The following is a 13,309-nucleotide window of genomic DNA, read 5'->3' on the forward strand; positions in this document are numbered from 1 at the left end:
GGCAAGTCAGTTAAGAACCAATTCTTATTTTCAATAAGAGGAACAGGAACTGCCTGTTCAGGGACAGAATGACAGATTTGTACCTTGTCAGCTCAGGGATATGACCTTTCGGTTACTAGTCCAACGCTCTAACCACTAGGCTACCCTGCCTCCCCATTTAAAAGAATGGTCTGAGGTTCTTAGGGTTAGTCTGATGAGGACTTACAGAAGCACCTTGGCTGAGACAGTGAAGTCCCGCCCAGGACAAATCCAAATCATCTTAAGCTGGAAAACTAGTGGCAGATGTTGTTCTGGGCAGAATTCCAGAGAGAGATAGAAGAGAGCGGTTGGGAGAGAGGGGAAGGGGTTGGGAGATAGGGGAATAGGAGGGGAGAGACGGAGAGAGTGTGAGAGGGGTTTGGGCAGAGGAAGAGAGGGAGAGCTGAGAAGGAGAAAAGAGGGAGGGGTGAAAGGGGGAGAGAGAGGCAGAGAGAGAGAAAGAGAGAGAGCGAGGCAGAGACAGAGAGAGGGAAAAAGGTTTGGCACATTTCCAGAGCGAGGAGAAAGGATAAGGAGAGCGGGAAAGTGGGAGGAGAGAGAGAAGGAAAGATGGGTGTGGGGGAGAGGGAGAGGGGGACATTTTTTGTTGGCAAGCCAAGAGTTAGTTGGTTCAAAATTTATATAGAGTTTCTGACTGTCTGTGAATAAATCCCCTGCTACTGGTGCTGACTGGTTTGTCAAGTCAGTGTAAAAGTTGGCACTGGGTGTGTGGCAATAAATGCCACAGGGAGGGCAGAGAGGGCGATAGAACAGTACCACAAGTGTCTGAGTCCCACTCCGTTTTTTGTAAAGAGTCCCCTATTATGTACTTTCAGTAAATTGCCTGTCAAATCATTTAATGCCAAGTGTAATTGGGGTTATTGTATGATTGATAAATATGACTTTATGGTACGGAATAATTTGGCTGGTATGCATACGACTGTTACTTCAATGATCAGGCAGAGCCAGGCAGACAGACACTTCGAGACACCATCACAAATCTGCTGCTCTCTGGCGACTGCCTCCCGTTATGGCATCTTGGTTAACTGCGTCTGACGACTGTGCGCTCTGTGAACAACTGTGCAGCTGTAGAAACAACCACACTGTCTGCACACAGGTAAGGAAACCTAGATAATTATATTATTTACTTGACCCAAATCCACTGTAATTACACCGTGTTTTATCTTATTGCAATGCGGACTCGATTGCAATGCGCGTCAAATGAAACGTCAAATGAAGCGTCGTAATTCTCAATCGGAATTGGTCTTGTCATTTATATTTTTCCATGAGGTGGGAGAGGTTGGGCACGTATACAAATTGTGTTCATATTAAAATGTAATATTGTAACAGTGTGGCCTAATATTGTGCCAAAAATCCAGTTTGCATAGACTTGTAGTCTGAATACATATGCGCATTATTGTTATTGGTTTTAGAGTGTTCATCATGCAACAATACACAAACATGTTTTTTTGTATCTGCCATTATTTATCGTTACGCGCAATGTAAGACATGTCCTCGCCATAGGCTATTCTAAAATCACAATTTCTCAGTGTCATCGATTGCACGGAAGAACAAGAATGTGTTGTCGCCATATGATTAAAAAAACATTTTAACAAGGATAATCCATCAAATATTTACAATGGCATTATTATGAGGATACAAGTGATTCGACATCATTTGATGCCATTTACACTCTTCAGGACAGCAAATTATTCCTGACATTTTTCTGGTCTGCAATTTGTAGTGACTATATCTATAACACGGAACAGTCGGCTACCTATTTGTAGGTAAACAGTGCGTTTTTTTCTGGATGTTTTGCATGTTCCTTACATCCGAGGCCCTACCAAAACATGGCATCGTTGGGAGTCAACAACGAAAAGCTTGCCCGGTTATTGTGCCTCAAATATATTTTTTTATTTTCATCATTAGATATTTGCATAATTAGGGTTTATCAAATTGTAAAAAAAAAAAAATTCGTGAGCGACTGAACAAAAATGGTGCGAATTTTCCATAGCCTGCACTCAACAGAAAAGCCATACCCATTTCTAGTTGATTAATATTGTACCAATGGTATGCAATTCCGCCCTTTCCTCCGTGTGCAGAGCAGTCAAACCTTTGAGAAGACATGCAGCCATTGCAGCAGTGTGGCTGGTCATCTGATTTTACACATATGGGTGATGGGTTTGTTTAGCTCAATAATCCGCTTGTGTTGGTCGAGGGGTCTAATCTATTGAAATGAGGCGTGCACAAAATCCATGAGCGCATTATATTCGCCTTGAGTAGAATCTAGACAATGACAAGCCTATTGTATGCCAGCCTCCCTCTTGGAAGGAAAATACTTGAGGCAATCGATGACACGTGTCATCAATTGCTGTGGGTTTAATCAGCGGCTTGGTATGAAATGGTTAGAATGGATGTCAGTAGTAGCCAAGTCTCCATTTCATTCCACGGACACGCCTTTCCTCTCTTCTCCTGTCTCGAGGAGCGGCGGCGATGCAAAGATGGAACAGTCTGATCGGGCAAAACCAACCGTTTGCACCGGTGCACATTGCCTATATGCAATATAACAATGAGAATGAAATGTCAATTTATAAAATCGAGAAAGCATTAGGAAGACTTTTATAAAATGGATTGCATTCTGTAAAATGGATTGCATGGTCTGTAAATTGAATGAAAGCCATTGCAACATCGACATGTAAACTCATAGGTTACAGTAGCCTATAGGCACGCTTGCAAAAATATGGAAAATAGTGGACGAATTTACATGTTTTTGGTCATGTGTGGAGGTGTTGATACACCCAGCTGCAAGTTTCTACAGCAGTATTGATGCACTGGCACTAATGGAATGTAGCCTACTGGTAGTTCTGGTATTTGCGTTTATATTTGCAGAGGAACCTGTGTTCCAATACTCCACAAAGCTGACAGACAAATCCTTGATAAATGTAATTGATTTGAACTTGAATGCTTTAAGTTAATTACAGCAACCAATTAGAATGATTTATCAAAACAACTCTCGCACCCAAATTGGGAGAGAGGGCAACCCAACAAATTCCTTCCTGTTGAAGAAACCATCCAAAAGTTCTCCAAAGGTTTATAGGCTAAAGCAGAAAATCAGCTACTTCAGGATATGAATTCAAATTCAATTCATTAATAAAATAAATTGTCACAGTTTCCGCCAGTCACCTTATGAATTTGAAATAAAACAATTTTCAGTATGGATTTCTTTCCAGCTTTGAATTCAAATGGAATTGACTTGAACGCTGCATCTTGGTCTCAGAGCATTTCGTATTATTCTGTACATAAACCAAGACACTCCATTTACTACGATATGTTACGTTTCGTATTGTATGTATTCATTAGTGGATGTCCATCACCCATTTTGTATGATATGTTATGAATTACAATTCGTATTATATGTTAAGAATGAGCAAAAAAAAGGTAAGTAGTTTAACATTAGCTAATTAGATAAAATCCTAAAGTTGTCCGTGATGTGATTCAAACACGCAACCTTTGGGAATCTAGACGTTTGCGTTATATGTCAACCCATCCACCCCGACCAACCACCCTACTTTCCTTTTAGCCTTATCTGTCTTATGTAACCATACCAAATGTAACATAGCATACACATTTATCATCAAGGATTTACATATATTATGTTACGTCTATTCTATGAGACCAGGTTGGAACCCAAATGGTGTAGGGGTGATCAGGATCAATTCAAGAGTTTCAGGTGGCGACAGACTGTCTAGAATAGCCTTTAGTAGGCCTACTAATTAAAAATATTCCTTTCAACTCAGAGAGCATGGGCTCCTGAGTTCTGCAAAAATATAGAATTAGTTGGATAAATGTAGAAAAGACGGACAGAGACTTGCTAGCTACGTTAGCTAGCTAGCAGGGATTCTCTACAAGGAATCTGCCTCCCGAAAAAAGCTTCTCCCAAGTGGGTGTGACACCTTCTCCCGTTGCCTGCTGCACTGCTGCATGGATTCCACCTGGCGTTCTGTTCACTGTCTGCCCTGGCCTGTCTTTCCCTGTCTGGTATAGGTACCCCCGCTACACTCCCCCCTCTCTCCCCAGCTTTCGCTCATCCCCAGCACACATGCACTGTTGAGGCGAGTGACTCTGCACTTACAATGGCTAGCCCCAAGTTGTTATGTTTTTCGCTTGTGCTTTATGCTATTTGCCTCATGACTCCTGCGTGCTTTTTTGACTATGAACTTACTTCTTGACCCAACAGTGGAACAGTCTATGTTTGTTCCCATACTCTGGACTCTGACTCTCTATTGGTTACACAGACTCTTGGCCTCCTGTCCTATTCAAACCACCTCTCGCCAGTTTTGTATTCATGCTACCTGATGAAATTGCTGTACAATATGATCTTGTTGCCAAATGTTATAAGTCAACACTGCAGAGCTCTCCCTGTCCTCTGCCGTGCCCTGATTGTATTACTGTTGATGATATCTGGAAATGTGCATGTACACCCTGGCCCAACTACTAGCCCGAATTCTGATTTGTGCTCTGATATCTGCTTCACTGATTTGTGCTCTCGTAAAAACCTAGTTTTTCTGCACATTAACACTAGAAGCGTATTACCTAAAATGGATCAATTGAAAGTGTGGATTCACAGCCCCAATCCAGATGTGTTGGTCGTTACTGAGACATGGTTATGAAAGAGTGTTTTGAACACTGATGTTGACCTTTCTGGTTATAACCTTTTTCGACAAGACAGATCATCCAAAGGTGGTGGAGTGGCAATCTTTACCAAGGAACACCTTCAGTGCTCGGTTGTCTCCACCAAGTCTGTCCCCAAACAATTTGATTTGCTGGTTTTACACATTAAACTTTCAAACTTTTGTTGACTGTTGCTGGGTGTTATCGGCCACCATCAGCACCGGCCTGTACCCTAAATGCCCTACGCTATCTCCTGGCCTCTTACACTAAGTCTGAATTTGTCCTCCTAGGTGACCTAAACTGGGACATGCTTAAACCATCTGACCAAGTCCGAAAGCAATGGGACTCCCTAAATCTTTGTCAGATTATTACCAATCCCACAAGGTATGACTCCAAACACCCAGAAAAGGCTACTCTCCTTGATGTTATTCTCACAAATAATCCTGATAGCTATCAGTCTGGTGTTTTCTGTAATGACCTTAGTGATCACTGTTTCACAGCCTGTGTTCGTAATGGCTGCTAGCGACTTGAACGTGCTGCAAAAAACACTCAAACTGGACCGTTTTATCTCCATCTCTTGGAGATAAAACTCAATCGTGGACACTCTTACTGACAGTCGTGGCTGTTTTGCGTGATGTATTGTTGTCTCTATCTTCTTGCCCTTTGTGCTGTTGTTGGTGCCCAATAATGTTTGTACCATTTTTTTTGTGCTGCTACCATGTTGTGCTGCAACCATGTTGTTGTCATGTTGTGTTGCTACCATGCTGTGTTTTCATGTGTTGCTGCCATGCTATGTTGTTGTCTTTAGGTCTCTCTTTATGTAGTGTTGTGGTGTCTCTCTTGTCGTGATGTGTGTTTTGTCCTTTAATTTTAAATTCCAGCCCCCGTCCGTCCCCGCAGGTCACCTTTTGCCTTCTAGTAAGCAGTCATTGTAAGAATTTGTTCTTTAACTGACTTGCCTAGTTAAATAAAGGTTCAATAAATTAAAAAAACAATAAATGAAGCAGTTTGTTCCTCATCAAATGGATTTATTCCAGCAGATATTCCTGTTGAGGCACTATCTGACATTTTGGGGGGGACGGCACTATTTAAAAGGCACTATTAAAAATGGCTTTGTCCTAGACTACTATGTCCCTCAGACAATTATAGAATCTAGCATAAGAAGTCCAAATGAGGTCTTTCTTGAAAAGGATTGTATTGTATTGTTAAAAGGGAGGAGAAAAGTCATACTGGGCTTTTAACTGCATTCTTATACATGGTTAATTGGCACCATGCTGATGGAAGACGTTGGCTCATTGCACCACGAGTCTTCATTAAAGTGTCAGAAAGGGGTGTGTGTGGCAGATCGTACTGTAGCTGCAGACACGGTGTACATATTGGAACTTGCAGCAGCTGCAGCGTCTGAGGCCATCACAGTTCATGTTCTATCACGACAGTATCAGAATTCCAGATATCCTGAATTCAAGTGACGAAGGAAAATGGTAAGCTTCAATCAAATTCCAGACACTTCCCACGATTGAATACTAATTATTAGCATCTCTGCTCTGCATTTTATGAATGCCTTATGCATTGTTCATAAGACCTTATATATGTGCTTATAATGTAATGTGTTTATAGGAAGCGTTACCAAATTATTGGTAAAAAAAAAAAAAAGAAGACATTTCCCAATCCTAAATTAAACGCACAGGGATCTTAGCCTTGAGTCATGGAGCCAAAGATATTTAAAAAATATCCCACCACTGTGAAAAGTATGCCCGCAGTTTCTAACCCAACGTGTGTTTGCGGACGATGACGTGCTGCCATCCCATGCTGAGTGAGCCATACTCATTACGCAGGCTGTGCCGCAAGCTGTTTCACTAGCTTCCAGCAGTATGATGCGAAAAATGAGGCTCACTTTAACGCTAATCCTTAGCCATTTGGTAGGCGTAGGACTGTTTTAAAGGTAGAGTTCAGCGTTGTTTCTATGGTACTACTTCCTGCCTGAGGATGGAGACTAGGAGTATACAGAGGGAGTCATGGTGAAAGTAGGTCAGAGATACAGAAGCAGTCAAGCATGAGGGCAGCTAGCTAGCTCACGCAGCAATAGTGAGCATGCCATCAGATACACTCACTGCGTCGGCAAACCTTTTGTTTTTGTATTGCAATCCATTGAATTGGCTATTGATTCTATTTCCCGTTTTATATTACAGACTGTATGTGGTTTAATTGTTTTTACAGTTTATTATTGATTCTCTGTCATCTTTGATGTTGAAGGAAACCTTTTTTCATGGTGTTACTGAGTCATTAAAACTGCTGCTTTGATGAACCGAGTCATTTTGCTTGGCATAAACCCTTTAGGGGTTTTAATACAGATTTGTATATTTTCTTTGTAGTAAATCCTTAGTTTGACAAAAAGAACTGCAGCAAATACTCCCATTTAATTGAATCTCAACCGTGGCCTTGGCATTTAGGGTCTTCCTCAGAAAATATGTGGTTCTATAGGTCAAGAAGAGCTCTCTGTTGGTTCGCAGTAATAATGTCAGTCATTTCTTTGGGTACGTCTTGGTTCTCCCAGAGCTATGTAAATATCTTTGTTGATCATGCTCTTTCTGTTGCCGTCTATGCTGGGTTTGCTTTAGAACCAGGGCCTATTTGCCAAGATCCCATTTTCACACGCTCCACGTGGGATCGGTTGCAAGTCACTGCCAACCTTTCTGTGCCTTCATGAAATTCCAACACGCAATAAAGTCCTCTTTTTATTTAGCAGTTGAAATTGAAGCCAGCAAAGATTGAATTCTGTTGCAATAGACTGGTCCTAAATAACATTTATTTTAGTGCCAACAGCAATTCGTTAGAACTCACTGGGCACACACTGGTTGAATCAACGTTGTTTCCACGCCATTTCAATGAAATTACGTTGAACCAACGTGGAATAGACCTTGAATTGACGTCTGTGCCCAGTGGGAATGTTTCTGTTGAATTCAGCTCCTTCTACTGCAAAGGATGACCTGGTGAAGTGTCTTTGTTTGTTGTTTCTCAAATGTTTTTTGTTTTTTTGAGAGGGGTGGATTCTCAAAGCAGGATAAGATTACATTTACACTGTGTTTTCTACATAGGCACTATCCCTGACAAAATAATAACATGGGGGAAATTAGCTGTTGCCAACCTGGTGAATGAAGTATAGCAGCATAGCATAAAATAGTTGGTTATCAGATAAGGGATCTTGTTATTTTCGACCTTGGGTTTGCCTCTGTTAGTTCTCCTAATCGTCAAAGCTCCCGGACATGGCGCGTCATCTTTCTCTGAGCGATTGTTTTCTTTGGCATGGACGCAGCAGCTCGCTTGTTGTTTGACTTCTGTTTTGTGGAAATCCACAATGGGAGTGTTGTGAGGGAGTTGTGTCAAATATTGAGAGTAACTGCATACATAAGTGAATGTTTATGCACTTGTGGTAGAATACACAGGTAACTGCCAAAGTAATGGAAACAATTGAGTAAATGAGGGATACAAAGTATATTGAAAGCAGGTGCTTCCACACAAGTATGGTTCCTGAGTTAATTAAGTTAACTAATATTTAAGGTCATGTATAAAAATGCTGGGCAGGCCATTATTTTGGCAACCATGGCTATGCCCCCATAGGATGACAATGCCCCCATACACAGGGCACGAAAGGTCACTGAATGGTTTAATGAGCATGAAAATGATGTAATCCACATGCAATGTCCATCTCAGTCACCAGATGTCAACCCAATTGAACACGTATGGTAGATTCTGGAGCGACGCCTGAGACAGCAGCGGTTTTTGAATACTCATACTAACCCCATACTATTTGTGACATATTTTGAGTATGTTGTATGCTTATTGGTCATAGTGTGGATATAGTTAAAATACGAACTATACAAAAGCAGTGGACACTATTTCTGTGATTTTAGGGCCCATAATGCAATTCTTCTGAAAATGGGCTTCACCACATTTTCAGATTTGAAGAAAATGGCGGAAAATATGCAGCCGAAGTACGACGAGAGCGAATACAAATTCATTGCTTTAGCTAATTATGACATATGTTAAGAACATATTTAGCAATGTAATAAGGTAATGACTTTTCAAATAAGTTACGTTACATGTTATGTTGTCTGACGATTTGTTAGCTACGCTAGCCTTACAAACCACATACAGTGCCTTGCGAAAGTATTCGGCCCCCTTGAACTTTGCGACCTTTTGACACATTTCAGGCTTCAAACATAAAGATATAAAACTGTATTTTTTTTGTGAAGAATCAACAACAAGTGGGACACAATCATGAAGTGGAACAACATTTATTGGATATTTCAAACTTTTTTAACAAATCAAAAACTGAAAAATTGGGCGTGCAAAATTATTCAGCCCCTTTACTTTCAGTGCAGCAAACTCTCTCCAGAAGTTCAGTGAGGATCTCTGAATGATCCAATGTTGACCTAAATGACTAATGATGATAAATACAATCCACCTTTGTGTAATCAAGTCTCCGCATAAATGCACCTGCACTGTGATAGTCTCAGAGGTCCGTTAAAAGCGCAGAGAGCATCATGAAGAACAAGGAACACACCAGGCAGGTCCGAGATACTGTTGTGAAGAAGTTTAAAGCCGGATTTGGATACAAAAAGATTTCCCAAGCTTTAAACATCCCAAGGAGCACTGTGCAAGCGAAAATATTGAAATGGAAGGAGTATCAGACCACTGCAAATCTACCAAGACCTGGCCGTCCCTCTAAACTTTCAGCTCATACAAGGAGAAGACTGATCAGAGATGCAGCCAATAGGCCCATGATCACTCTGGATGAACTGCAGAGATCTACAGCTGAGGTGGGAGACTCTGTCCATAGGACAACAATCAGTGGTATATTGCACAAATCTGCCCTTTATGGAAGAGTGGCAAGAAGAAAGCCATTTCTTAAAGATATCCATAAAAAGTGTTGTTTAAAGTTTGCCACAAGCCACCTGGGAGACACACCAAACATGTGGAAGAAGGTGCTCTGGTCAGATGAAACCAAAATTGAACTTTTTGGCAACAATGCAAAACGTTATGTTTGGCGTAAAAGCAACACAGCTGAACACACCATCCCCACTGTCAAACATGGTGGTGGCAGCATCATGGTTTGGGCCTGCTTTTCTTCAGCAGGGACAGGGAAGATGGTTAAAATTGATGGGAAGATGGATGGAGCCAAATACAGGACCATTCTGGAAGAAAACCTGATGGAGTCTGCAAAAGACCTGAGACTGGGCCGGAGATTTGTCTTCCAACAAGACAATGATCCAAAACATAAAGCAAAATCTACAATGGAATGGTTCAAAAATAAACATATCCAGGTGTTAGAATGGCCAAGTCAAAGTCCAGAGCTGAATCCAATCGAGAATCTGTGGAAAGAACTGAAAACTGCTGTTCACAAATGCTCTCCATCCAACCTCACTGAGCTCGAGCTGTTTTGCAAGGAGGAATGGGAAAAAATGTCAGTCTCTCGATGTGCAAAACTGATAGAGACATACCCCAAGCGACTTACAGCTGTAATCGCAGCAAAAGGTGGCGCTTCAAAGTATTAACTTAAGGGGGCTGAATAATTTTGCACGCCCAATTTTTCAGTTTTTGATTTGTTCAAAAAGTTTGAAATATCCAATAAATGTCGTTCCACTTCATGATTGTGTCCCACTTGTTGTTGATTCTTCACAAAAAAATACAGTTTTATATCTTTATGTTTGAAGCCTGAAATGTGTCAAAAGGTCGCAAAGTTCAAGGGGGCCGAATACTTTCGCAAGGCACTGTAGCATATCATTACAGCAGTTACTTGTATTGACCGTTTAGTTAGCTAGCTATCTAACGTTAGTTGGCTACTAATACATGGAACGTGCCAGTATATTAACTATATGCTATCTAACTAACTACATTTATTAACTTGATTATTCACGTCCTTCTTAGCTTAGCTAAGTGGTATAGTCGTTGTCTACTAGGTAGACATCTTATGACTTCATTAACAATGTCCATCGACATTGTTAATGAAGTCATAAGATGTCTACCTAGTAATTTGTTATGCTAACAAGCTAGCAACAGCATCAACCTTCGGGAGACAGTCGAAACGCTAGTACACTCACCTGAAAGGATACTGTTCGATTACAGTATACTAAAATTAACTAATATTATATCGTATGTAGTATATACTCATTTAGTATGCAGTATACAGTATGTTATGGGTATTAGAACATAGCTAGCATTTTCCACCACCATCAACAAAACTCCAAATGATGGAATTTCTTGTGGAAGATTGGTGTCGGATTCCTCCATTAGAGTTCCAGACACTTGTAGAATCTATGCCAATGTGCACTGAAGCTGTTCTGTCTTGTGGTGGTCCAACGCCCTATTAAGACACGTTCTGTTGGTGGTTACCTGCATGTGGCGATGCAGAAAAAAATAATATCGTAAATGACAAATTAACAATTTAAACATTCTATTTATTACTTTTTAGTTATACTTTTTATTGCCCCACACCCATCACTTTACTTATACATATTTCAATACATATTTCATGTATAATTCAATTGTACATTGCCACACATACTAACGAGATCACTGTCCATCCAGCATGGACATTGTCACCCCAGTTAAGGGTTCCTAATCTGGGGGGCTCTGAGGGCTTGATTCCCTGGTCTGGTGGGTACTATGGCCTACTATGGTACGACTTCTCATTTGTCCTATATATATGAGGACCAGGATTGTGTTTGTTTAAACAGTTAAGGACAGAAGATATGCTGGTGCACCCAGTGAAGGTCAGGTTTTCAGGCCAAGCAGCCCACACCAACCCAGTATCACATATTATTGTGAAATAGACACACATTGCTTATTGGAAATGAGTGACAGGCACAAGAAAAAGGTTTTTTTTTTTAGTGTGCAGTATATTATTTTTTAGACAGTGCATTTCAATCACAGATAAAGACAGTAGGTTACTTAAGACAAAAACAATAGGAGGGAGGTTGGGCAGGGGGAATGGGTGGGCGAATAACACAAATGTTTAGCAACCCAAAGGTTGTGTGTTCGAATCTCATCACGAACAACTTTAAAATGTTTGCTAATTAGCTACATTGCAACTACTTAGTATGTTAGCTAACCTGAATCCTTTAACCTAACTCCCAAACTTAACCCTTTATCTACTTAGGTAGCATTTTAGCTAACTATAACCCTTAACCTTAACCCCCAACCCTATCCTTAACCCATAGCCTAGCTAACATGAGCCACCTAGCTAGCCTAGCTCACATTAGACACAACAAATTGTAATTTGTGTAATGTACACAAATGCGTTATGATGAAAGAAAATTGTGTACTACACATGAAAGACGTTATGATAAAAACCATCTAATACACATCACGAATTTCTAAGAAGTAATTTGTGTCTATTTCACAATAGGCTGTGATAGTGTGTTGGCCCACACACACTAGGTTATATTGGGAAGAAGGGTAGTCCATCTAGGCCTCCGCCCTGGAAAATATGCTCTCACTGCCATTATCGCTCAAACTAAAGATTTGAAGATTTCAACAGATAATGTCCATGCATGTTGTTTGTTGTGTCCTCGTGCATATTACTCCAGAAATCAATGTATACAAAAGGAACAATTAGAATTCGGTTTACACGCAACAGTGGTTTATACAATGGGGTCTAATTAAGTGATAATGCGTAACGATTCTCCTCTTCGTCTGAGGAAGAGTATTCAAGATCGGACCAAAATGCAGCGTGCTACGTGTCCATGTTAAATTTATTACAACTGAACACTGAATACAAAATAACAAACGTGAAACAACGAAAATCGAAACAGTCCTGCAAGGTGACACAACACAAAACAGGAAACAACTACCCACAAACACAGGTGGGAACAGACTACTTAAGTATGGTTCTCAATCAGAGACAACCGTGCCAAACCGTGCCAATATACCGTGCCAATATATCCTTCAAACACTGGCTTCGAGGACATTATCACTTTTATACAGTGGGTTACCAAAATATTCAAATAATGATTGAAATAGTTTCATTAAAACATTTATTTAGATGAATTTATTCATACTGTTTCATCCTTCCACAAGATAATCCTGACACAAATCTAGGGTTGCTACCCAAGCCGGCTGGCCACAGACGCAACCCAGTCGTTAAGTATTTTTTGTTCTGTATGGATGCGACCCAATCGTTCTGGCTGGTAATGTTCTTATCTCTTGCTTGCTAGATAGCCAACTACAGCTAACTTACAGTCAGGTCAAACAGTGCAGCCAAAATAACAGCAATGTAGCTGCATTTGCATTCGTTTATTAAGCTGTTTTCTAGTAAAAATGTATTTGGATACGTTCGTAAGAATGAGCTACTGATGCGTGATTTCACCTGGCATGTGCGCTCTTGTCAGGACACTGTTGTTCAGAGGAGCTAGCCAACAACACAGCTAACACAATCACTTCAAACTTTCACACCTGCACCCACTCCCCCTCTCTCGGCGCCAGGCTGCCCATCATTACACACACCTGTCACCATCATTACGCACATCAGCCCTCAATGGACTTACCTGAATTCCCTCACGTTTTGATTGCCTTCCCTATATCTGCCTGTTCCTCTGTTTCATCCCCGTGTCAGCATTAT

General features: G+C 40.8%; 1 protein-coding gene across 22 annotated transcripts in view; it reads left to right on the forward strand.

The window, feature by feature from the left end:
- Positions 1 to 915: 915 nt before the first annotated feature.
- mapta (microtubule-associated protein tau a) overlaps positions 916 to 13,309 on the forward strand; it is a 47,294-nt gene continuing 34,900 nt past the window's right edge. For 19 of the 22 annotated variants that reach the window (XM_021565353.2, XM_021565364.2, XM_021565363.2 and 16 more), the window contains exon 1: positions 980 to 1,135. The gene's annotated coding sequence lies outside the window, so the exon portion shown is untranslated. Of the gene's footprint in view, positions 1,136 to 5,986; positions 6,171 to 13,309 lie in introns of those variants that run through there. The other 3 variants (XM_021565361.2, XM_021565369.2, XM_021565354.2) reach the window with 3 other exon arrangements.

The sequence above is a fragment of the Oncorhynchus mykiss genome, chromosome 16, assembly GCF_013265735.2.
Source record: "Oncorhynchus mykiss isolate Arlee chromosome 16, USDA_OmykA_1.1, whole genome shotgun sequence".
Taxonomy (NCBI): domain Eukaryota; kingdom Metazoa; phylum Chordata; class Actinopteri; order Salmoniformes; family Salmonidae; genus Oncorhynchus; species Oncorhynchus mykiss.